This window comes from Peromyscus eremicus, chromosome 5, assembly GCF_949786415.1.
Source record: "Peromyscus eremicus chromosome 5, PerEre_H2_v1, whole genome shotgun sequence".
NCBI lineage: Eukaryota > Metazoa > Chordata > Mammalia > Rodentia > Cricetidae > Peromyscus > Peromyscus eremicus.
In genome coordinates, this window is record NC_081420.1 from 12417105 (window position 1) to 12440483 (window position 23379).

The 23379-nt window shown below is 46.4% G+C and overlaps 1 long non-coding RNA gene across 2 annotated transcripts; it reads right to left on the bottom strand.

The window, feature by feature from the left end:
- Positions 1-566: 566 nt before the first annotated feature.
- On the bottom strand, positions 567-23373 carry LOC131910961 (uncharacterized). Of its 2 annotated transcripts, XR_009379264.1 has the most exons (8): positions 22018-23373; positions 19135-19264; positions 14991-15121; positions 8333-8501; positions 4964-5419; positions 4522-4680; positions 3529-3653; positions 567-1585 (listed from the first exon to the last, which is right to left on the bottom strand). It is a non-coding gene; the product is annotated as an uncharacterized LOC131910961 (long non-coding RNA). The 2 variants fall into 2 exon arrangements; XR_009379263.1 differs by having other exon boundaries at positions 4522-5419.
- Positions 23374-23379: the final 6 nt, after the last annotated feature.

Here is a 23379-nt window from a genome sequence, read left to right on the forward strand (position 1 = left end):
GGAGCATCAGGACTTGACTGAGAGGGGTGAAGGGAGCACTGTGTGTGTTACCAGGTGTAGGGAGCACAGCCTGTGCCCCAAACAAGCTGGATTTGGCCACCATCCTCAATAAGCCAATTAAAGGAGCCAAATTAATAGCAAAAGGTAGACAAAGGAGATTTATTCAATGTGGCCACACTGGGAAGGGGGGGCAAAGAGATTCAAGTCCCACAAGTCAGTTTGGGGGATCCTGACAAGGGAGTAGGGTATAAATAGAAAGCAAGAGATGTGCTCACTCAACAGCCCAGCAAGGGGTGATCCCCTGCCCACTGTTTCTTGTGCTCTAAGTCTCTCCTGCAAGGTCATCCCATATGCTGTCAATCTTTCTCCAGGAGACAAGGTCCTCTTCTGGCTGAGTTCAGGCCTTCAGCCATTTCTTTTTCCAGCGGGGCACTCCCAGAGAAACACTAATTTGGGAGGTCCATCTTTTCAGTAGTCTGACTTCCCTTCAAAGAGGGAGCCTGAGATCTGTCTGCACATGCTCACTCTGCCAGACAGGCAGGTGCATGTGCACCACATGGGTCATGCCCGTGCTGCTTTACAGCTGAAGGAAGAGGAGGCATCATTCTTGTTGTGGGTACTCAGAGCTGAGTTTTTCCACAGTGCTGTGCATGAGGTCATGGGTATTAAAAAGACAGAAGAGCCTATTCAACTTTTTGGTCCTGGGACCCACTTCATCCTTCTGAGGGTTCTGTTGTTGGAGTGGTACAGCAGATACCAGAGCAAGAGAACAGAGTTTCAATGAGAGTTTAAAGGCCCAGGATCCAGCATGGATGCTGAGAAGGGAAGGGTACGCCCTAGGGTCACGTGATGCTCAGTGTTTCTCAAAGGCCATGTGTTGAAGGTTTGATCCCCAGTGTGGGATACTATATGGAGGTAGAGGAACCTTCAGGGAGTCACTCTAGTGTCACCATGGAAACTGAGGGTCCTTTCTGTAGTTCTTAGTCTCATCAATAAAAGAATTCAGGGGGCTAGAAAAAAGGCTCACCGTTTAAGAGCACTTAATGCTCTTGTGGAGGACCTCGGTTCAGTTTCCAGTACCTGAATGGTGGGTCAATCACCTGTCACTCCACTTCCGGAGGACTCAGTGCCCTCTCCTGGCATCCTCATACAGGAGGGACATGGAGGAGGAAAAACCATGACATTTGCAATAGAGGTTGGCATAAGCAGCCACATGCAAACAGGGGAGGAGGCTTCAGAGAAGAGTGAAAACCAGGGAAGCCAGGGAAACTTCAAATTCCCAGAGCACATGTGAAGGGCTGGGCACAGTCATGCATGCATGGAACCCCAGTGCTGCCCAGCACCTAGCTGAAGTGGGGAGCTCTATTTGTGGAGGTATTAAGGCCACTCCACGTAGTTAAAAGGGAGTTTATTTTGTGGGGTAACTCACAAGTGAAGGGATAGGTTACAGGGTCCGGGAGAGGTGCAGTCCAGCGGTGTTCTCTGGAGAACTCTGCTCCGTCTACCTCCAGCATCCAGGATCCAGGAACCAAGAGAGCCGGCACATCCGAATCTCAGATCTTAAGGGCTCCTATCTCGGCCCCGCCTGGTAGGCATGACAGTTACCAGAAACCTCAATGGGGGGTAGTAGTTCCAGGTCAAAGCTGGAACAGCTACCCACTACAGGGCTCCAGGTTCAGAGAGAGACACTCCCACCCCCCACCCCCCACCCCTACACACACCAAGATGGTTAGTTTTAATTACTAACTTGACACATTCTAGAAAAGCCTGGGAATTGTCTAGATCAGGAAGGCCTGTAAGTGTGTCTATGGGGGAAATGTCTTATATGAAGTGAGGTTGGAAGACCTGCCCAGTTGTTGGTAGCCATTCCATGGGTTTGGGTCTTGGACTAGGGAGGCTGAGCACAAGCAAGCATGCATGCATTCCTTTCTGTTGGTCTTTACTGTAGGAGTGATGCCACGGGCTATGTGAAGTTCCTTATACCTCGACCCTGCAAAGGTGGATGGTAGCCTGGAATTAAGAGCTAAAAGAAGCCAGGTGGTGGTGGTGGTGGTGGTGGCGGCGGCGGCGGCGGCGGCGGCGGCGCACACCTTTAATCTCAGCACTCGGGAGGCAGAGCCAGGTGGATCTCTGTGAGTTCGAGGCCAGCCTGGTCTACAGAGTGAGTTCCAGGAAAGGCGCAAAGCTACACAGAGAAACCCTGTCTTGAAAAACCAAAACAACAACAAAGAGCTAAAAGAAAACATTTCTCCCCTAAGTCACTGCTTTTTTCATCACATCAAAAAGGAATGAAACTTGGCTGTGATATACGATCTAAGTAAATTTTCTGTTTTCTGAGTGTTATTAGTCTGTGTGTTGCTATAACATGATTTGTTATGTGAATGGAAGAAATGGTGGGAACCCGGGCCAAGTTAACAAAACTAAGACACTGTTTCTTTAAATAAAATTAGTTATCTATGTAATTATAAATGAACATAAGTTGATAGAACTGTAAAAAAAATCTTACAGAAATACTTTTATTCTCATGGCAAGTTATTATGGCCTTAAAAGAGAGATAACAGGGATGTGGTAAAGACAAGATTTATTTTTTCTTTTTCTGCAGTTTCCATATTCTTCCTTCTTCATGTCTCATGATAGGAAAACATCATTCTTATCAATAATGGATGAAGTAATGGTGCAAATCTGGGAAGTAGTATAGGAACATCTAATACAGAGTCCCCAAGCTAAGCAGCGTCTGAGGGTCTGGCAGAGCTGCCCACTGCCTGCTGGCCACTGCCTACTCCTGATGGTGTGAAGAGCCATGGAAGGGGCTCTGGAGTCAGACTGCATTCTGTCGTTGTTGGTACATGTAGTAAGAGATGGGCTAAACCCCATGACACATGCTGGACACATGTTTGTGTAAACTATACCCTCCAAACTGCTGGGTCCATCAAACTCCAATGAGAACAAAATGGGGGCATCTTCATCATCTCTCACTTCCCTTTCTGCCTCAGTCTAACCCATCTCCAGCCCCACTGGTTTACCCCCAACATCAATGTCAAGTGCACCCACTGCTTCTCAGTTCTAATTGCACTATCAGATTCAGCACTCTGTTTCATGCTGGGGCCACTACAACAGCCAACCTCATGGCCATTCTGCCTCACTCCTCTTCTTCAAACTGTTCATTCCTGGTGGCTGTGCCATAGTAGTTTAGACATAATGACAGTCTTGCCACACCCTGACTTAAAGCCTTCCAAATTTGTCTTCCCCACTCCTAACTCATCCCCCCTGTCCTTCCAGTTCATGGTGCTCAGGCTCATTGGCTCCCTCCTATGATTCCTCTTCCGTTCCAAAGTATTGATTCTAATGAGAAGCCCCACCCCACTCCAAACACATGCACATATCTGCCTCCCACTTTAGCAGTCCCTGATATTCGCTCACTGTCTATGACACCTCCTCCTTGTACACCTATCACTGATCTGGCCTTTCCTCTGGCCTCTCTCAATCTCACATCCCTTTATTATTTGACCAAACAATTCAAGGACATACCACAAACGGAAGGCTCACATCATGTCACCTCCTCTTGGCTAACCAGGTCTGACTGCCAGGAGTCTCCAGGCACACAGTAGAGGAATGCACATGAAGATAGGCCATCTGCTCCTGTGTAGGCCACCCTGAATGTGGTAAAGCATCACAGGTAGACATGAAGAGATACATAACTTTGTGGGAGAAAGCACTTTTCATCTAAGAGCTAAGTGAGCTGAACCAAGGTTTAGTCCAAAAACCCATTCAAATGTCCTGAATAAGGAGTCCAAAGGTGGAAACAGTCCCAACCCAGTGACATGATCAGACAGAGAAAAACAGTCCCTCAGGACCACAAAACACTATTTGTTTAAAAAGCAGGGAGATTCTGATGCCCATACACACACACACACACACACACACACACACACACACGCACGCACGCACGCACGCACGCGCGCACACACACACACACACACACACACACACACACGACCATACGCCAAGTTCTGAAACAAGCTGGCAACAAAATCAACAATCCCATAGGATCCTGCTTATGTGGGGTCCCTGGAGTAGGAAGTAGAGCCAGGGGCACTGGAGCGGGAACTCATACAAAATACATGCAGTTTCTATTTTGCAGCTTAATGAAGTTCTAGAGATGGCTGCATGGAATGAGACTGTCCTGGACAATACCTGGACACATGAGATAGTAAATTTCATGACAGATGGATTTTAACACAGTAAAAAATGAGGTCACAAGGCCTACTGACACAGGAAGACATTCTGTATACAACATTAAGGTCCATGTCTCATGAACTGCAGAAGGAAAATTGGAAGAGGGTCTTGATTTGTGTCTTGACTTCTATGCTGTTTAACTGACTAAACTTTCAACTGTTTCCTTTTATTGAAGAGTCACACGTAAAGCCACAGACCTTACACGTCAATACTGGAGACAGAGTGGGTGAGGACAACAGGGTATTAACACTTTCCCTTCATCTGCCTCAGAACAGACCCACTCACTGAAAAACTGGTGCAAGAGAGCATCCCACAGCATGGAGAAGATTCTGAGTCTCAGGATGCTTCTGTGGTCACATATGCTATGGGTTACCTCCAGCAATGACTCAGGGCCTCTCGCCCTTGTAGAGAGAAACTGCTGTTCCAAACTCATTAGGTCTGGGTCTAAAGGAAGAAGACAAGAAAAATAAGCTAATGTAAGGCATAGTTGGTAGACTTGAGTGTGCTGGATACTTTAAAGGGGGCGAGGGAGGGCACAAGCAAAGGGAAGGTACAAGCCAGTTCTTCCCCAGCACACCCTTTTGGGAACTTTTATGACATCAAATAAGTATTCCTGAGGTATAGCATGAATCTTAAAAGTTCTTATTAATAAAATCAAACCTGAGGCCAGTTATTGGGGTGAACACTGGAAGATCAGAGAGACAGAACAAGCCACAGCTAACCTCACCTGGCCAACTTCTCAGCTGATCTTGTTTCCACAGACTGGAAGCCTCTGAGTCTTCATACCCGAATGGCTCTCATCTGAACTGTGCTGCTCAAAACCTAAAAGCTTAACCAGCCAAAATGCTTAACCAGCCAAATGCTTCTAGTTTCTGGTCTTCACACCTCTGGTATGCTTTCTGGGATTAAAGGCGCAAGTCACCATGCTTGGCTGTATCCTTGAACACATGGATTTCTGCCTCTGGAATGCTAGGATTAAAGGCGTGTGCTACCACTGCCTATCCTAAGTATCTAGTCGCTTTTCTGTTCTCTGACCCCAGATAAGTTTATTAGAGTACACAATATTTTGAGGAACACAATACAACCACACTGAGGAGACGTGCAGGGCATAGAAGGAAACACGATGAAAGGCCTGGTCCTGCTCAACCCTAGTAGACTGGAATTGGTGAAATCTTTTTCTGTCCTACAAATGGAAAGAGAACAATGCACAAGGTTAAGAGACAAACTTGATGCTCCTGGAGCCTAAATGTCTTTAAAGAGCAGCCCTCCCTCGTGACTGGGACTGTTAGAAATGTCAAGGGGAACTTCTGCACTGCAGAGTCTATCTACCAGTGTCTGCTCATGCATTGTTCTTTAGGGAGCATCAAGAATTTACAGAACACTTGTCTTAGAGGTGGCTGTATCCAAGGCCTCTGCTGCCGCTTATGTGTCTGTCATTTGTAATATTTGGACTTATGTTAGGGTAGTTAGAGTCTCTGAGAGGGCAAGGGCTCAGCCCTCTGGCCTGACTTCCTGGGATCAGCTGGAGTGCTTGGGAGCCAGGACATATCTGAGGTGTCACATGTCACTCACATCCATGTGAGTCTCCAAACAGAGGAGGATGAGGCCCCCAGGGCTCTCCCTGACCTGTGATCCCCGGAGCTCCTAGATGCCGAGCTGGCTCCCTGCAACCCTGCTTGAGATGTCAGCAGAGGTTCCTTCAAACTGGGGATAAGTTTTATGTGGTCTTTTTGAAGAGACAACCAGGTAAATGAGAAGTTGAGAATGAGACAGAAAGGGAGACAGAGGCAGTTGTGTGAGAAAGAGAGAGGGATGGAGGAAGGGGGAGTGGAAAATTAAATCTCAGCATGTGTGTAGGGAAAAGCACTGTAATGGAACAGTGAAACAAAACTGAATTCTCCCTCTCTAAATAGGTTTACAGTTGACCCAGCATAAAGTCCATCCATTCCCAGTGCACGGCCCAGTGGCTTTTAGTGTATTTACAAAGCCTTGTGGCACTAACCTCATTCTAATTTTAGAATATTTTTACCACCCTCCCACCCCACTCCACCAGGAAACTTGCTCCTGAATGGTCCCTTCCTCCCATCCCCCAACTCAGGCAGGTGCCAGCCCACTTTCCTTCTCTGGATTTACCTACTCAAGATATTCCTGGAAAAGGAACCTGCATCAGAGTCTTTCCCATTGACCATGATGAATAACGCTTTATTGATCTTCCCTCACAGGCTTTTGTGTGCACAGCTGTTTAGTTCCCACCCTGAGCACTTCCTGTAAGGGCTGCTGAGTCTCAGGCTGACTCTGCTTGAGTTTCGGAAGAACTCCCATCTGTTCTCCTAAGTGGTCCTTATGGCAAACACAGTCTGAAGCGGGGTCTGGGACCCTGGTGAGATGTGACTAGTGCTCCACCTTAGAAAGCACTGACTTGAACAGAGTCATCATGATAGGAGGCCAGGCCACACCCTTTAGGTGCCTTGAGAAATTGAAATAACTTCCACAGGAAAATTTGCACGTGAAAGTTCCCAGCAGCCTTGTTCATGATAGATGAAAAGGAGAAGCAACTCAACTGTCCATGAGCTGAACTCGGATAAGTAAGCAATAGTGTGTAAAAACAATAGTGTGTCCATACAATAGTGTGTCCATACAATAGTGTGTCCGTACAATAGTGTGTCTGTACAATAGTAGGTCCAAAAGAGTTGTTACATGACCATTAAGAGAAGTAAAGCACCATTACCTACTGTGATGCAGGTAAGAATTGAAAAACAGAATAAAGGAAGGAGGACCTTCACCAAAACCCACAGACTATCTACCTCATCATGAGATGGTTCCCGAACAGCAAATGTGTAGAGAAATAGGTGGAGCCATGATCACTCAAGATTGAGGGATGAAGATAAGGCAGCAGGGAAAATGATGTGATTTACCAGTCATGCACATATGCAGAGAGAGACAGAGACTGAAATAGAACACACAATTTGCCCTGCTGTAGTTTGAATGAGATTGGCTCCCATGGGCTCATATGTTTGAATGCTTGGTCCCTGGTTAGTAAAACTGTGTGGGAAGGATTAGGAGGTATAGCCTCATTGTAGGAGCCGTGTCACTGAGGCATAGTGCTTCATTGTGGGCAGAAGTTTCCGTCCTGCAAGCCACTCCCAAGTAACCACACAGGGGCTTAATATTAATTATAAATGCTCTGCCAGTAGCTCAGGCTTGTCATTAGCTAACTCTTACATTTAAATTAACCCATATTTCTTATCTATGCTTTGCCATGTTAAATATGGAGCCTTCTCTCCAGCCCCTCAGCGATTCTCCCAGGTGTGTCCCCAAGGAATTGAATATTAATTATAAATGCTCTGCCAGTAGCTCAGGCTTGTCATTAGCTAACTCTTACATTTAAATTAATGTAAATGTATGCCCATCTTGCTTCTCTCTGTGTTTGCTTGAGAATCCTGACTCTGCCCTTCTTCTTCTTCTTCTTCCCAGAATTCTCAGTTTGGCTTTTCCATCTAACCTTATCCTGTCCAGCTACTGGCCAGTCAGCTTGTTTATTAAACCAATCATAGTGACATATATTCACACAATGTAAAGGAATATTCCACTCTTCATCAGCAATAGAACAGTGACTGAGGAAGACTCTTAGTCATTTCTAAGTTTGCACCTTGATAGCACTGGTTATATTCAGTGTTGAGCAACTATCTATGTTGTCTGTTCACAAAACATTTTCATTATCTAAGACAGAAGCTCTGTGCCCCTTAAGCAATCAGTCCCACGCCTCCTCACCAGGCCCAGGTAGTCTCTGACCCACTTTCCATCTCTATGTGTTTGCCTGTCCTAGATAGTCCATGTTAGTGCCATCATCCATCATTCCCCTTATACCTGGCTCATTTCACCCATCCTTTTGCTGTCAGAATCCATCCACATTGTTGAACACTCCAGAACTCCGTCCATCTTGTGGCTGAATTTATGTATATATTGGTGTTGGGTGTTTCTTGTCAGTCCTCAATGCTGAGGTTCTGCCCCATTTTGGCTGTTGTGAATGGTGCTGCAATAAATACTGTTACACAGTACCTGCTCAATCCCCACTTTCAATTCCTTGGGGACACACCTGGGAGAATCGCTGAGGGACTGGAGAGAAGGCTCCATGTTTAAGAATGCTTGCTACTCTTGCAGAGGACCTGAGTTCTGTTCCCAACACTCACGTCAGGCAGCTCATAGTGACGTATAACCCCAGCTCCACAGGATCAGACAGCCTTTCTTCTGGCTTCCGAGAGCACCTGCACACACATATACATGAATAAAAATAAAATAAGTCTTAAACAAAAAGGATTTGCTGAATCTTACACTAAATTCTGACTTAACTTTCTAGGCAAATTCCACATACCATTCTACATTCCTTGCCTTCACCAACTCCTTTTATTTTATTTTAGTCACAGTGATATGAGTAGGCTGAAGTAATTTCCAGTTATGGCTGTGGTGTGCATTTTCTTAATGTCTAAAATAATGTTGAGCATATTTTCAGCACTGGCTGCTTCATCTTCTTTGGAAAGTGTCGATTCCAGTCCTTGCTCATTTAGTTCTCTCTCTGCCTCTTGGTTATAGAGTTATGGTGTTTTTCCATACTCTGGATAGTCGCCTTTATTGGACATAGTACAGCATCCAGATATTTTCTCCCATTCTCTGGGCTCTTTTCACTACTTTGATAATATACTTTGATACACAGAAGTTTTTATGTTACTTGTGCATTTGTACACATGTTTTCAAGCATGTATGTGTGTGTACATTACTGCATATACATGTGAAGGCCATAACACCTCAGATATCATTTCTCAGGCACCTTCCACCCTTTTTTATGTTTGTGACAGGATCATTCACTGGCTTGGAACTTGACAAACAACTACGATTGCTGGCCAGTGAGCCTCAGGGTCTCCACCACCACAGCACTGGGATTATAACTGTGCAGTACCACACCAGGGTTTTTGTTGTGGGTTTTGATTCTAGAACTGAGGTCTTCATGCTTTCATCAACCCTCAGGTCTCCTCAGCTCTGCCATTGTCACATCCCCAAACCCCTAAGGTCATACAGACCTACCCTTGTATTTTCTTCTTTTTCATTTAGCTTATAGTTGGGTGGCTGATACACTTTGAGTCAAATTTTGTTCATGCTGTTAGGTAGGTGACAGCTCCATCTTTCTGCATGCAACCATCCAGGTGTCCAGGCACTCTCCTTTGAAGAGTATATTCTCCCTGCTATGAATGGACATGGTGCAGTTCTTAAACATTAACTGGCTGTACTTGTTTTTTGGTCTCTGTCTGTTCTCGGGTACATATGTCCATTCTTTTGCCCGAGTCATACTATTTTGATTACCATAACTTATTTTTTTGCTTTTGTTTTTGATACAGGATCTCATATATCCCAGGCTGGTCTCTAACTCACTTATATAGCCCAAAATGACCCTAAAAATGACCCTTCTTGCCTCCATTCCTAAGTGTTAAGATTCCAGGTGAACACCACAATACCCAGATTTTAAAATGTATGTTCACTGTTATTGTGTGTGTGCATGATGTAGGTGTGTGAGTGAATTCATGCCACAGCATATGTGTGGAAGTCAGGGGACAACTTCGTGGAGTTGTTTCTCTCATCCTACCTTTGACGTGGGTTCCAGGAACTGAACTCAGGTCATCTGGTTGTTTGGTAACTGACTTTACCCACTGAACCATCTCTCCAGGTTGCAGTGTCGGTTTTTTTAAAATATGTACTTTTCTTTTTTAAATTATGGGGGGGAGGTGTAGTTTAGTGTCCTTGGAGGCCAGAAGATGTAATTCAACTCCCTGGAGCTGAACATCTAGTCTGTGGTAAGTCACCCTGTGAGGGTGTTGGGAACTGAATTTGGGTCCTCTAGCTGAGTAGTACATGCTCCTAGCCACTGAGCAAACTCTCCATGAACAAAATATTATCTCAAGTGGAAGGTTGAGCCTCTCCAAACTCCAAACAAAGCGAGGGTGTAGTTCATCTGCAGAGTGTGGTTTTGATCACCAGCACCAAAGACAAGGTGACAAATTAATCCTCTGACAAAACCCAACCCCTCACCCTCAGGCCTTCCCCTCAGGTGGTCTGCTCCTCCTCCCCGACCCCAGCACCCACCTCCTCGGAGGCTCTGCATATGGAGACTTCCTGTGCTGGGTTTTCCTCGCCGCACCCCCCATTTTTCTCAGCTGTGAAGACATCATGAAGCATGAACATGGTCCCTACAGCCTGATCCTTGTCTTCTGTGCTGAGTCTAGCCCTGCTCCAGACTGAGAGGACAAGTGACGTCATCAAGAACTCCAGACTCTGCACAGCTCCTTTCTCCAAACAGGCTCCTGGGACCCTTGCTCTTGCCTTGTGTCTTTGAGTCTCTCCCCATGTACATGTGTATGCATACACACATGCTTTTGTTTCTCTCCCTATATACATATATGCATGCATACATGTGTCTATGGCTGCACAGGACTGAGTTAGGGTCTCATGCAATCTTAGCATGTGTTCTGTCACTAGGCTGTACCTTCGCCTGTTCTGCATTTCAGTCCCAAGGAAAGGACAGTCTCAAAATGCAATGTGTCCACACATCATACCTATCTGCAGGTCTGTTGAGTGATTTGGTGCCTCCCATCTGCACCGTACAAGGGCACAGGAAAGGTTGATGAGCTCTGTGGCTTGACCCGTAGCCATTCCTCATGAGAATGTGGGACAAACACAGCCGAGGACATTGTGGGATGGGTGACTGAGGTGTCACTAAGCAGGAGTGCACCAGCAGCTCAGAGAGAGGGGCCCCTGTCCCTCCCAGAAGGACTGGAGGGTACCCACAGAAGATCTGAACTTGCCACAGTCCACTGCAGTGACAATATTCCTTACTACAAAGGATGTTTTGCCCTGAGCAAGTAGATGAGACATCTGAGTAGCACATGGCACCTGGGGGAAGGAGCTGTGGCCATCACTGGCAAAGAGCCCAGGGTTCAGCATTTTTTTTCACATTATTTCTCCCTTTCCTTTCCTCCCTTCAAACCCTCCCATATTTTCTCCTTGTTCTTTTAAAAATCTGTGGCTTCTTTTTCATTGATTGTTGCTAAATACATATATGAATATGTACGTACATAAATATTCCTAAATAGAACCTGCTCCGTATGTTACTTGTGTGTACATTTTCAGGGCTGACCATTTGGTATTGGATAGCCAGTAGTGTGCTCTTCCCTGGGGAAGACCATTTCTCCACTTCCAGCCTTCCTCAGTTGCCTGTGATTCTCTGTAGAGTTTCAAGGCCTCATGGTCTTTCCCCGTCCACTTTGCCGTATCTATTGCTGTTGTCCTTGTTCAGCACATGTTTAAGTAGTCACGTTGGTGACTCTTTATGGATGTAGCTCCTGACATTACTAGGAGACACAATTTGAGAGCAAACTCCCTGATCCTCTGGCTCTTACAATCTTTCCTCCTCAGCTTCCTTCATGTTTTCTGAGCCCTCGGTGCCAGAGTTGCTTTGTAAATGTATCCACTGGGCCTGGGCTCTACTCCTATGTATTTGGATTGTTTGTAGTTGTCTGTAATGGTCTCCATCTGTTGCAGAGAGAAGTTTCCTTGATGGGGGTGAGAACTCCACTTGTCTGTAGGCGTAAAGAGAAATACTTGAGTGTAGTTAGGGATCTGCTGGCTCTGTGAAGTGGTGGTTGTAGGTTCTGCTCCAATATCTACGATTTCACTAGCCCTGGATAGCTGGTGAGGTCTCCAGTGCCAGGCATGACATGCTTCTTGTTGAGGGAACCTGAAGTTCCACTAGAGAGTTGTTGGTTACCGCCACTACTGTACCGTGGGGGTTAGAGTGCCATGCTAGCCATTGTCGTGGTTCATAGGCATCACAGGTGAGTAGAACTGTTGATTGCTTCTCTCACTTAGGAGCTTGCATGGTGCCTTCTGGAACCATGGAAATTAGTCCACAGGGAGGAAACATGTGGGTCAGTTTCAGCTCAGGGACCGCTGAGCACGATGTCTAAAGTGCCTGGTGTCTTCATCAATAGGGACTTATTTTCCACTCCACCTCTGAGGGGCAACCAAGGGCAATAGCAATAGCCTGTATGTTTTGGGAGTCTCTTGGACAACCAACAACTCAAAGAAGGCCTTCTCATGCTTGGTATTAGGCTTTTTGCTAGATAACCTTCGATTCTTGGATGGAGCATTGTCAGCCAAGTCAGCATTTCTAATGTTATGACTTTTATTCACTTGGTTGACAAACATCCTAAAATCAGAAGCTTGAAGCTTGTGAGCAGTGACCACCCACACAGTGTGACCAACAAGAGCAAAAAAAATAAAAGGCTGGAGAATATGCCGAAGTGTTCCAACAGACAGCCCCGTGCATTGCTTTCCCATGGAATCTTCTTCCAAGCCCCCATATCATATGGGGGAAGAGATAAGAGCCTAATCAGTAACTGGCATTTCATCAGAAACCTTTCTTGTCATCCTCCACAGCAGGTCTCTGCCTCATAGGTCCCTGAGGAGCTGGGAGCCTTTCCAGAACCCCAGAAAAGCAAGTGTTCAGTTCCTCAGTAAGGGAACTGTCATGACCCTCTGCCTATCACTGCCACCAGGACCAAGCAGTGCGGGCTGCCAGGTGGAGGCAGCCCTGGGTATAGGTTGTAAGACGTGGCCAAGCAGCTATGAAAAAGGGAGAATATTCCGGACAAATGGATAGCCTGGCACAAAGTCCCATGTTCCTTAGGACTGAGGCTGCAGCCTCTGCAAAAAATAGCAAGTTCATTTTCATTGGTGTCAGAGACTAAAGAGAGGTGGGTACAAAGCCTGTCTCCTTCCTTTGTGACCTCCCCTGGGTAGGGACACCAAGCAGGGCCTCCATCTGCAGGGCTCTGGAGCTAATGGTCAGAAACAGTAGCAATATGCTGGGTCCTGTGCTCTGCCCCCATCCCGCCTTCACTTACACTTGTTCCACTGAGACTGGGTAAATACATTTTCAAAGTAAATTTTGATACAGGATTCATCAAATAGAACCAGCGAAGTAGAAGCCAAAGCATGGCCATGGGATCTTATAGAGCTGACATGTGACCCCTACGTACATCCTGGGGTCACAGAGGTCACCATGGCTAGAATCAATAGGTTTGGCTCAGAAATTACAGAGTAACCAAACTGAACATGTTCTATTTCCCAGAACAAGCTCCTTGGTGTCTTTGATAAGGTCCACAGTGTTTGCTCCATTGTGAGGTGGAGATCTTTGTCCTACATGAAAACAATGTATATTGAAGAGCCTGGTACCCAGAGGCTGCCACTTTCCCAAACAACTCCCACTGTCAGGATGAGGAAGGGACAGAGAAGCAAAGGGTGATGGTGCAGATTTCAAGGGCCTGTACCTCACCTAACACTCTGCTCTCAGGTAGCAAGCCAAAGGCCTGGGTGGACAATGCTTTCCCATCTTCTAAGAATTCTGCAACTTCTTAAAAATTATTTCCTCCTCAACTAGGGACTTATCAACATAGAGTTCATGGACACTTCTGTCCTCTGCAAGTGGTGACATTGATCCTTTCAAAAGACAGAAATGTACCACATAAAAAACAGCCATGTGCTGTCACACTCTGGCTCATTGCTGACCATGTAGGGTCTATAATAAGACATATGGCCCATGGTCTAGGTGTCATTTCCTGGTTCCTGGTCCTCTTCAATATCATGACAACAAAACAATCATGAGCCACCACAAAGTATGTTTCTAGAACCATGCCAATATTCCTATAAGACTGGTGACTGAATGAGGTGACCATATGTGAAGGCCTGACAGACACAAACTCTAATTCTATATATTATTTTGCAGTAATTTGACTTCATATAGGGTTTAGACATGCTTTAACAAAGCAACCCAACCTCCTCTGAGACCTTGGTGCTGCATCTGCCTAGCTCATTCCCAACAGGGCAACAGAACACATGCCCCTTCCCAGACCTGGCTTCATTAATCTGCAGCAGAACCAAAGGTCTGCCCCAGTGGACATGCACACACTCACTCCTCTGGCCCACAAGCAAGATTCCTAGTGTTGCTGTCTCTGTTTCCCATGTGAGACCACATGGGACTCACCTTGTGATGAGGGTTCTAGAGCCAGATGCCACACAGTGGCTGATCAGTGATGACATGGCCTCCACGGAATACTAGTGGGATGATGATTTGGCCACACCCGTCAATGTTGGCACTCCATTATGGTCTAGGGACAGAGGGACAGAGTGGAGGCATGCTGCCAAACACAACGGAGGAGATGGTCCCTCCCTAACCACACTTCGGTGGTCGCTTAGTTGCCCATTGCTCTTGAGTAAAGTGAGTCAATGACACCTTTCTCTCTTGGTGGGGAGGCGGCATAAGCAAACTCATGTTTCCCATTTCTTCACTTGAGCTAGTGGTATATGAAGACCGGGTTTCCGAAACTCATCTTCACAAGCAGACACTTAGTGGACTCAACTTTACCTTCAGAGCCATGGTCCACAGAGATTGACTCTCTGCATTCTCTGTCAGCTTGGAAGCTCCTGTGATTCAGAGAGCTGCTCCTTACCTGGCAGGTGCCCAGAACCCTACAGACACACCACACATCAGAGCTCCACACGACACCACTGGCTGACATTTGTAGCTCCATGGTGATCGAGGTTTTCTTCCAAGCCTGACCTCTAAGGTGGGTACCAGGCACAAACTAGTCCCATGACTAATGGCCTTGTGGCAATATTGGGTCCCAAGCCTGGGAAGACCTACTTACCTTTCCTCAGTGAAACAGAAAAATCTCAAAAGCCCAATCAAAATGGAGTTGATAGATCTCTCTGTGGGATAGGAATAATTTTTAAGAATTTGTGGAGCCATTGGTTGGGAAGATTCAATCCTGTAGAGGACCTGGAGGAAGCATAAAGGTCTCTGGTAAAGATGAGCACATGACAAGTTATAGAACTGAGTGCTCTTAGGAGACAGAGGCAAGGGAATCAACATTCCAAGGTCATCTTTAACTACACAGCCAGTTCTAGACTAGACTGTGCTCCACGAGATCCAGTCTTAATCCAAGAAGTAAATAACATAGTGCCACACAGTGTTCTATACACAGTAAGAGCCAGCACCGCATGATATTTGGTCTACATGATTCAATGACTAATGTATGAAGACATATTAATCACTGGTATTGGACTACGATACATACATATGTAAGTGTGACATCAGCAACTGAACGAGTAGAGTAGAGCTGTCTTGCATGGCATGGTCTTTGAGCTACGCTGCTGTAGCTTACCCCAGACAGCCATCACTTTTGCATGGTAAATGGATGTGGTTTCCATGGGAACCACAGAGGACCAGCCCTGTGATGTACACTAGCAAACTCCCTGTCTTTCTCTGCTAGTGAAAGTACCATCAGGCTCTCTTTCTGCTTTTCCTTCCATGAGGTGTGTAACACCCCTCTCTCTTTTTCTCTTTCTCTCTGTCTCTCTCTTTCCTATCTTTCTCTTCATCTCTCTATTATAATAAACTCTCCACATGGATGCAGAAAAAAAAGAAAGTACCACCAGGAAGTAAAAGTTTTCTGCACATCAACACACTTAAGCCTAACCTGAATCCTCACCCCAAACATAAAGTGTAGCTTGAAGTTTGGGACATGAAGTTTAGGTGTCAACACACGTCTGAGGAGAAAGTGAGAGAGGACACGGAGATGCCTGGAGTAAACTTGAGTGAGAGAACACACTGAGTTGGGCAAATGTGTCCAGAGAGGAAAGGAACATGAGGAAAATCCCCACAAGGATTCATGTGTACACATCTGGAGGTACCAGGTCCCTCCATGGCAGGTCCATGTACAGGGCTAAGAGAGAGGAGGTCACGTCTCTGTCATCCTAGGTAATTTTCCTTGGTTATGATAAAAGATAAATTAGATATGAAACTTTAGACTCACAAATATAGGATAGATAAAATATTGTCTTTAATTTTGCCAAATGCAAATAGACTAGATATTATAACTGTAATTCTTGCTTGATAACTGTTCTATTATATGTAATTTTACTATGTTAAAGTTAAAACCTTCCTTTTTGATTAGACAGAAAAGGGGAATGTGCTGTGGGATGTCTTCCTGTATGCTGTGAGTATGTGTTGCTCTGATTGGTTGATATATAAAGCTGCATTGGCCTATAGCAGGGCAGGCTAAGGTTAGACAGTACATTCAAACTGAAGACAAGATGAAAAAGGGTGGAGTCAGGGGAGACACCAGCCGGCTGCCTAAGGAGCAACAAGATGCCTGTGGCCCAGTAACGTCATGGCTACATGGCAACATATAGACTAATAGAAATGGGTTGAGTTAAGTTATAAGAGCTAACTAGCAAGAAGCCTGATATAGGCCATACAGTCTGTAAGTAATATAAGCCTCTGTGTGTTTACTTGGAACCAAGTGGCTGCAGGATGTGAGTGGGAGAGATTCGTCCCAACTGCAGGGCTCTGGGCAGGACTGGAGAAACTTGTGGCTACACGAAGGTATGAGTGGCATGTGTTGGGAAGATGACCAGGTGCCTGGAGGCTCCATAGGCATAGTCTAGGGCAACCATCAGCTTAGTTCTCTGCTCCATACTCTTCTCAGCCACTCATTCTGCCCAGCCTTAGATCACCTTATGCTTGCCTAGCATGAACTTTAAGAGTTCATTACAGTTCCTGAGGAATCATGTTTTTTTCCATGCCCAAGCATCCTGGTGTAGTGTACCACATAGTCTCATTTTGCCTATGGAAAGTCCCAAAGTCTTAATCCACGCTCCACTAGTAGTAATGATGATTTCTGGGCAAGAATGGAAGACAGGGACCTCTAACACACTGGCAGGGGTTTGGCGACTTTGGTATGGGATTATAAGAGTTCATTATAGACAGATAGTATGCAATTATGTCATTCTTTTTTTTTCTTTTTTTTTTTTTAATTTTTATTTTGCAATACAATTCAGTTCTACATATCAGCCACAGATTCCCTTGTTCTCCCCCCTCCCGCCCCCCTCACCTTCCCCCCAGCCCGCCCCCCATTCCAATCTCCTCCAGGGCAAAGCCTTCCCCACAGACTGAGATCAACCTGGTGGACTCAGTCCAGGTAGGTCCAGTCCCCTCCTCCCATGCCGAGCCAAGGGACCCTGCATAGGCCCCAGGTTTCAAACAGCCAACTCATGCAATGAGCACAGGACCCGGGCCCACTGCCTGGATGCCTCCCAAACAGATCAGGCCAATCAACTGTCTCACCCACTCAGAGGGCCTGATCCAGTTGGTGACCCCTCAGCCATTGGTTCATATTTCATGTGTTTCCGTTTGTTTGGCTATTTGTCTCTGTGCTTTATCCGACCTTGGTCTCAACAATTCTCGCTCATATAAACCCTCCTCATTCTCGCTAATTGGACTCCCAGAGATCCACCTGGGGCCTAGTCATGGATCTCTGCATCCAGATCCCTCAGTAGTTGGATGAGGTTTCTAGCACGACAATTAGGGTGTTTGGCCATCCCATCACCAGAGTAGGTCAGTTCGGATTACGCCTGTCAGAATGGCTAAGATCAAAAACACTGAAGACACCTTATGCTGGAGAGGATGTGGAGCTAGGGGAACTCTCCTCCACTGCTGGTGGGAATGCAAGCTTGTACAACCACTTTGGAAATCAATATGGCGATTTCTTAGAAAATTGGGAATCCATCTCCCCCAAGATCCAGCTATACCACTCTTGGGCATATACCCAAGGAATGCTCAACCACACCACAAGAGCACTTGTTCAGCTATGTTCATATCAGCGTTGTTTGTAATAGCCAGAACATGGAAACAACCTAGATGCCCTTCAACTGAAGAATGGATAAACAAAATGTGGTACATATACACAATGGAATACTACTCAGCAGAGAAAAACGATGACATCATGAGGTTTGCAGACAAATGGATGGATCTAGAAAAAATCATCCTGAGTGAGGTATCCCAGACTCAGAAAGACAAACATGGTATGTACTCACTCATAACAGGATACTAGATGTGAAACAAGGATGACTGGACTGCTACTCACATCACCAGGCAGGCTACCTGGAAAACAGGACCCCAAGTAAGACACAGGGATCGCCCAACGACAGAGAAATGGAATGAGATCTACATAAACAGCCTGGACATGAGTGGGGGTAGTGAAGGGCGAGAGTCGAGGGAAAGAGAGCTTGGGTGAGTGGGAGATCCCAGCTGGATCAAAAACAGAGAGGGAGAACAAGGAATAGGAGACCATGGTAAATGAAGACCACATGAGAATAGGAAGAAACAAAGTGCTAGAGAGGCCCACAGAAATCCACAAAGATACCCCCACAACATACTGCTGGCAATGGTCGAGAGGCAATTATGTCATTCTTTATGGCTTCAACAGAAACTGTAAATCACAAAGCACCTCAGAGGCTAACAACAGAGTAAACAATTGTTCACAGTAGAAGAGGAATGCTTCCATCCTGGCAAAAGACCAAATGTATCTATGTCAAGGTGGTTTGGGATAAACACAATGCAGGGATAGAGTACAAGTGGGCTTAAGAGGCTTTCAACTTACTAAGATGTCACAGCTAACTGGATTAACAACCCCCCAAAGAGCTACATCACTCATACATGCAAGATTTCTGGTATAGAAATGAGTGTGTGGTCTTTGAGCTCTCACTAGAGAGATGGTCTTTGGGTGTGGCAGACACTGGGACAAGGGTTCATGGTGGAGCTGACAGAGGCACCAAAGGTGATTATCTGTAACGTCACATTGTTTATCTGAAGCACAGGGAGAAACCAGGAGACATTCCAGGAAAGCTTCACTGAGGGGAGAACACCTTCTCCCAGGGTAGGTAGTACTATCAGCTATGGCCCAGATGGGAGAAGATCCAAGGAAAAGGTACAACCACCTGCCTGCCCACCTTAACTCTTACTGCTGAGTGTCTGTGTCCTCTTACTGCTTATGCAAGCTTTCCATCCATGACTTTGAACCTTCCAAACTGCACTGAAGACGAATGACCCTCCAGAACTCCTCAGGCCTTCAGTTCTAGTCTGGGACGGAAGAGACATCTAGCTAGCCTCATGGACTGAACAGTTGCAGGGTTCTCGGCCTCTCCTGTGGGCAAATAGGCATTGTTGAGCCATCTATCCTGTATCCTGTAAGCCAGCCCAATAAAACCTGTGTGTGTGTGTGTGTGTGTGTGTGTGTGTGTGTGTGTGTGTGTAGGTAGATGTAGATCTATAGATAGTGATAGAGATAGACAGTGATAGAGATATTCATTCTATTGGTCCTGTTCCTCTAAAGACCCTTGGCTAATATAAAGCATTTTAAATATAAAGTATTCTAATGATTAGAAGAACTTCCCAATCCCACATCCGAACGGCTTTATTCTGACAGACCTAAGTCCTTGGCTCTTTTTGGAAAATATGACTATAGTGGTCAAGGGATAGCTTGTAGCAGCTTTGCCAGGAGACTATGAAAGAGCTGCAGAGCAGAATTCTCATTCATTCCCAGGTCTTTGTTCAGGTAGGACAGGGTGGGTGAGCATGGACCAGTTGTTCTGAAAATATCCAGCAGGCCACAGAGAAACTTGAGCCATGAGGCTGGGACCCGGCCACCAACAGCCCTGCTCAGTCTCCTTCCTGCTATCAAATGGTCCTGTGGTCCCTGAGGCTCAGAAAGCCCACTCCTCAGCCTTCCCTGGGAACTCCAGCGGCTCTCAGAAACCTTTTGTTTTGTGTCTTGTCTTTTCTGCATCTAGTGCCCAAAGCCAAGTGTTTTGCAGCAATTTAGAATGGTTTCCTCTTGTTTGGTCTTCTATGTGAAGCAACCATGTATCCCCTCTGACTGGAGATTTCCACCTCCTCCCTAGAAGATCCTACAGGTAGACATCTCCACTTTTATTCAGGCAGCTGCCTCACTTCTCTGAGGCTTCTGTTTGCTTTGCAGAAGGTGTGGGCACGGCTGTTCTGTCCATGGAGTGTCCAGTCTGATGCCACCTCTGCTTCCCACTCTCTCTTGGGACCAGGTCAGTGCTCCCTGTTTTAGACAATGTCATCTGGTCTACCTTTCCAAACAAAAGGAGAAAATGGGCTCCAGTCCCTAGGACAGCACATCTAAGTGATGTCACTGGGAAAATCGGGAGATTTCCTGGAGGTACCTGGACCCAATTGATGAGGAGGAAGAAGAAGAAGAAGAAGAAGAAGAAGAAGAAGAAGAAGAAGAAGGAGGAGGAGGAGGAGGAGGAGGAGGAGGAGGAGGAGGAGGAGGAGGAGGAGGAGGAGGAGGAGAAAGGACATGCCTCATGTGCTCAGCTATACATCTTATGTGGTTGGGTTCTTTCCACTAGACATGTCTGTGAGCTTAAATGAGTGCATGTTAGGGCAATCACTGCACCCTTTCTCAGGGAAGGCCTGCATCACATAGTCTCACTCTTATTGCGGGAGCATCTTGAATTCCACCTTACTGTCTCTATTGCTCACAAGGAAGAAGAGGGGTAGAATAGAAACCAGCTAGCAGCCTCACAGCATAGCTGGATGAGTCCTTTACCAGGTTATAAGTGGTATGTAAGGCAAGACCAATGTTCATTGAGGGACTTGGTTTGGTTTGGGTTTACTATTGGTTGTTGTTCTGAGGATTGAACTAAAGTCTTGCTAAGGCCTGGCACGCTCTTTATCAATGAGCTTCATGCACCATTCCCCAGGTTCTGTGTTGAGTCAGACATGCCCTGAGCATTCCTTTGGATACATTCTTGTGGGTTTCAAACCACACTTAGCAGACAGTGGGACTCTGAGCCTTCGAAAGGGTGAGGAGGAGGAAGGCTGAGGAGTCCACCTTCCCTTACCACATGAGGTTTTCTTACTCTAGTGCTGAGGAGTGCTGGTTACAGTCACCCTGTCTGGGACCCACCAGCCCACCTCCTACCCTGCACAAAGTCAGCAAGTAGCAGAGCTTGGAGGAGCCCTGTGATACCCTGCAAGTCAAGGCACCCCGCCCCCCCGGGTGGCCTCCATTTATACTTAGCTCAGACCTTATGCCTGTCCCTGAGTCCCTGGCCCTGCCAAAGCCCTGACTTCTGTCCTGCCTCTGGACCTCTGGCTGCTCACTCACTCTGTAGGCTCCTGGTGCAGGGCTTGGGTGTGTGTGTGTGTGTGTGTGTGTGTGTGTGTGTGTGTGTGTGTGTGTGTTTAATCTCTCTTTCTGTTGGAGAGGAAAGCAGTTTCCTCCACAGCCAGAGCCCTCCTGTGTTGACTTAGCTTCAGCCCTCTCTGTGTGCACATCCTGCTTGCTCCAGAGCAGAACACCCTCCTTTCCTATTTCCTCTACTTCAGGAGTCCTGGCCTCTGAGTTGCCCAGAGCCTGAGCTTTTCTAGAAAGCTGGATTATAGAGGGATCTGGTAACCATAGTATCTCTAGCGTATCTGGTCTCTTTCTCTAAGAGGCGTATGCACATTCTCTGTCTACGGCCACGTTAGCTTCCTAGTAGCCAGCAATACAGCAGCTGCAGATGTTTATGGAGAGATCATGAGTGTTCAGCCATGCTGAGAACATGTGATCAGAGGCTGAGCCTCGGGAAGTGCAGGCTGTAACTAGAAATGCTTGAGTTGTGGGAAGTTCTTTTTCCACTGAATAGATTCTCAGAGCCCTTGCTTTCATTTTCATAAACAAAAGAGCATTTCCACCTTCTGGGGGTGCACATCCTGAAACCTCCAGGGGCTCACCCAGGGAGAGGGTACGATCAAGTAGGCATGCTTTTTTCAGCCCGGTATGCAGGACAGACCTCTGTTTGCCAGCCCCCACTCACCTCTGGAACTCTGCACTCAGGAACTGCTCAGAATTCTCACCCCAGGGTTTGCTTCCCAGCATTCAGAGGCCAGCTAGCTCCCGTCTGTCTTCAACCTTTGGCTCTAGTGTCACGGTCTCTCCCATCCATTCTCATTTCTTTCCACCTTAGACCTACGTATGTCATAGATGAAGCTGCCGGTCCGTGAGAAACGAAGGTGTGAATTGTTTAGAACAGCTAGCTTTATCTTTCCTTCTGTAGCTTTTTTTCTGCTCCTTGGTTGTAGCCGTGAAGCTGAACACAGAAACCCTGCCTTTATTCTCTCTCTCCAGCCTCAGGGGCTTTCTTATAGCTGGGACACCAAAGATCCCAGCGTTTATTTACTGAGAACCACCATTAACTTGACTAGATTTGTAAATGAGGAACTCGGAGGTGCTGGTGGGAAAGTCTGGCGGGAAAGTTTTTATGACATTTAAGCCTTTGCATGGAGCCGTAACAGACACTGGCTTTGTGGGCTGGCCCTGTGGGATGGCTCACTCACAGGCTGGGAGTGACATGGGCATTGAGTTCAGCAGCACACCCTCATCTTGGGGTCTCAAGGCCACAAGCATCTTTCATGGAGCTTGGCTCACTTTGAGCCAGATCTCCAGAGAACCAGGCACAGGTGTAGTTCCGTTGCCTGCTTTCGAAGTGCCACTGTGATATTTCCACTCTTCTGTGATCAGAAGACAGCCATGGTTCCTGAGTGTGTGTGTGTGTGTGTGTGTGTGTGTGTGTGTGTGTGTGTGTGTGTGTTTGGGGGGCGGTGGGGGGCGGTGCTTAGAGCTTTGCTCCTGTTGATGTAAGGCCACCATGCACACATAGGTCCAGGGCAGCCTTCTTTAGAAAACAAACCTCCAGCAAGAGGCCTGGTACTACAGTCCTTGGTAGTCACTCTCCAAATAATACTCACTGGTCATCGGTAGCATGCTGTCTGTCCTTGATCCCTTGAGAAAAATGGATTATGATCAAGTCTGGGAGTTCCAGCTTGATCTGTGACAGCCTTTCTCATTTTTACCTCCTGATTCATCAGAAACCTATGATGATTGTTAACAGAGAAAGATTTTTCTACTCATTTCAGGCTCATCAACTAGAATCTCTGATTATTTTTAAGTAAGTCCTAGGCAGGGACCATTTTAATGTACAGGCCTGGAAAGCTGGGAAAACATCTCATCGGGGGTTGGACTCATCATCTGCTGCTGGGTAGAACAGACATCTAGAGCTTAAGTCATGGAAACTGGCAAGCATTTACTATATCAGGGCTTCTGTGGACAAGGAGCAGGCTGGGTATGGTTATTTGTCTCTGACTTGAGGTTAGCCCCCAGGCTTCCATCAAGATACTGG